General features: G+C 42.5%; 1 pseudogene; it reads left to right on the top strand.

Moving 5' to 3' along the window:
• Positions 1 to 1,021: 1,021 nt before the first annotated feature.
• On the top strand, positions 1,022 to 1,398 carry LOC122149532 (annotated as a pseudogene).
• Positions 1,399 to 3,271: the final 1,873 nt, after the last annotated feature.

Raw genomic sequence — 3,271 nt, 5'->3', positions numbered from 1 at the left:
GAAGTTACATGATGAATAACTAAGGGACACACACACGAGCACGCACACACACACACGCACACACACACACACACGTATATCTCATATATCCCATTCAAATGCATGGGTAGGCAGAGGAGGGAGCACCATAGATTATCAGTTTTCAGGGCCTTCATATGCCTTGATCTGGGCCTGGATATCCCACCAACGGAAGGGGAAGGACCCTCTGTACAGCACAGTCCAAGCCTCTTCACCTCTTTACTTCCATTCATGATGGAGCTCATCTAAGTTCCATTTTGGAGTTTTTGCCAAACCAAAGCAAGTTGTCTCCAGACTTCTAGAGATTAATTTGATTTCTGCCTGGGCCACTGCTGGTTTTTCTTCTCCATTTCTTTGAGACCTATCCATTTTCTGTGCAGAATGTCAGTGAACCCCATCCTTGGGGAGACCACTTTTTATAATACTTAGTTTGTCATCCCAGCTATGGAATATGACACTCTCTCCTTGGACTGCAAACTACGTAAGGGGAAAAACCTCATTTCTCCCAAATTAACCCAATCTCTAAATCCCACAACTCAAAAGATGTTGAAGTGCTGGCCTCTGGAGTTCATCTATCATCCTTCTGAGGAAACTCAATGCTCAGGAAGGATGTATAAGCATATCTCCTTCTTCCTGCTCCTTCTGTGAGGTGACTTCCAATGCCTGAGCTGGGAAGGTGGAAGCCAAGTGCGAACCACTGCTGTGCACTTGGAGGTTGATCACAGCTGGCTGGGGATGGTCCCCCAGGGGCTGTAAGAAGTCCTGCAAAGAAGTGGAGAAGTGGAAACATCCATCAGTGCAGGACATGGGTATTCTCACATAGGAAGGTGCCATGAGCTTCTGTGATCACAGACTGCAGAGCACAATAGCAACAATTTGGTTACTTAAGAAACACTACAGTCGAGGGAGTGGAGGCTTCCGGACCTGTTCGTCAGCTGCTCTTCCTTTTTGTCCGACATCTTAGTACTGCTGTGGCTGTGGTATCTGCTCTCTTAGCTTAACGATGCCGCCCAAGGATGACAAGAAGAAGAAAGACGGCAGAAAGTCGACCAAGAAAGACAAAGACCCAGTGAACAAATCTGGAGGCAAGGCCAAAAAGAAGAAGTGGTCAAAGGCAAAGTTCGGGACAAGCTCAATAACTTGGTCTTGTTTGACAAAGCCATATATGACAAACTCTGTAAGGAAGTTCCCAACTATAAGCTTATAACACCAGCTGTTGTCTCTGAGAGACTGAAGATTCGAGGTTCCCTGGCCAGGGAAGCTCTTCAGGAGCTGCTTAGTAAAGGACTTATCAAGTTGATTTCAAAACACAGAGCTCAAGTAATTTATACCAGAAACACCAAAGGTGGAGATGCCCCCGCTGCTGGTGAAGATGCATAAACAGGTCCAACCAACTGTACATTTTGAAAAATAAAACTTTATTAAATCAAAAAAAAAAAAAAAAAGGAAAAAGAAAGAAATACTAGAGTCAAGTCTTGATGCTCCCACCAAGCCTAGAAAAGTTTCTGCTTAAAAAGAAAAATCTACTGGTACCGTGCCTCACCCAAGCTCCTCCTCAATGCATATCTCATTCAACTAATTCCCCTCCACATACCCCTGCCAATCCCACCGGGCTCTCTTCTTTACCCCAATCCCTTCTATTGCACCATCAAGGTTTGGATTTGTTTTTGTTTTTTCTAAGCAAAAATTCTCCTGCACCTGGCACTTTTTCCAAGCATGCTCAGGCCCGCCTGCACTTCAGCTTACCTGACGTGAACTTGCCCCGACACTGTTCTTCCTCAAGATTCCACCTCCCCTTCTCCTGACACTGGAGGACAGCTGCTTTATGGTTCTTCTGTGTCACAAATACATATTATTTTTCAGTTACCGTCAACTAGGATATCATGCTTGGTAAAGTAGAGGGTCAATGAAAGAGGGGAAGGCCTTCAACAAGATGGGTGGACACGGTGGCTGCAGCGATGGGCTCAGGTATATGAGGGATCATGAGGCTGGCACAGGACCAGGCAATGTTTTGTTTTGTTGTACATAAGGTTGCTATGAGTCAGAGATGACTTGACAGCACATAACAACAACATCAACTAAATGTTTCTTCTCCTCCTTCTTCTTTATAATTTTATTGTGATAAAATATATATAGCAGAAATTTTGACATTTAAACCATTTTTAAGTGTACAATTCAGTGATATTAATTACTTTCACTAAGTTGTACAACCATTTTCACTATCTCTTTCCAAAACTTTTTCATCACCCTGAAGAGAAACTCAGTACCCCTTAGCAATATCTTCCCTTTCTGTCTCCCACCAACCCCTGGTAACCACTAATAAAGTCTCTATATGTTTATGTTTCTAGATATTTCATACAAGTGGGATCATGCAATACTTGTTCTTTTGTGTCTAACTTATTTCACTTAGCATGATGATTTCATGGTTCATCCATGTCATAACATGTATCAGGATTTCATTTCTCTTTAAGGCTGAATAATATTCCATTGTGTGTATATACCACATTTTGTTTGTCCATTCACCTGTTTGTGGACAGTGGGTTGTTTACACCTTTTGCCTGTTGTAACACTGCAGTGAACGATGGTGTGCAAGTATCTGTTTGTATCCATGCTTCACATCTTTGGGTATATTCCTAGGAGTGGAATTGTTGGCTCATATGATAATTCTGTGTCAACCTTTACTTGAGAGTCCTTTCCACTTCGTAGGGTCTTGCTTCATCACTTTCTCCCTTCTCTAGTGTCCTTTTTCTCTCTACTGACTACTTCCTTTTCTGTCTTGAAAGCCTGGGTGAAAACTCAACTTTACTCCACATGGGAGGAAATGGGAGATAGCACTGTACCTAGGAAGAGACCACAGCTTTGGAGGCAGCTGGCCCTGCTGTTTATTAACTCTGTGACCTTGGAAAATTATTTATTTTTTTTAAATGTTAAGTTCCTCATCTGTAATAATAGGCCTAACAGGGTCTAACTTGAAGAAGTAAGATGAAAATTAAATCAGACGACACATGGATTATGTACATTGAGATGCAGTAGTATTGAGAGTACTGATTTGGGTTTGAATCCTGGATCCACAGTTTCTTAGCTGTATAACATGGGGAGAATTATTGGACCTCTGAGCTAAGGATCCTGGTTTTCCTATGTGCAAAATGGGGATAATAGCTGTCCTTACTTCATAGGATTAAGGCAGATAGTGGTGAGCATGGTTCTGGGACATGGTAAACCTTTTGTTGTTATGGACAATCCCACCGTGTCT

Source organism: Orycteropus afer, unplaced genomic scaffold (assembly GCF_000298275.1).
Source record: "Orycteropus afer afer isolate SDZICR_OR568_19922 unplaced genomic scaffold, OryAfe1.0 scaffold00002, whole genome shotgun sequence".
Classification (NCBI taxonomy): Eukaryota; Metazoa; Chordata; class Mammalia; order Tubulidentata; family Orycteropodidae; genus Orycteropus; species Orycteropus afer.
This window is presented reverse-complemented; position numbering and strand designations above follow the sequence as displayed.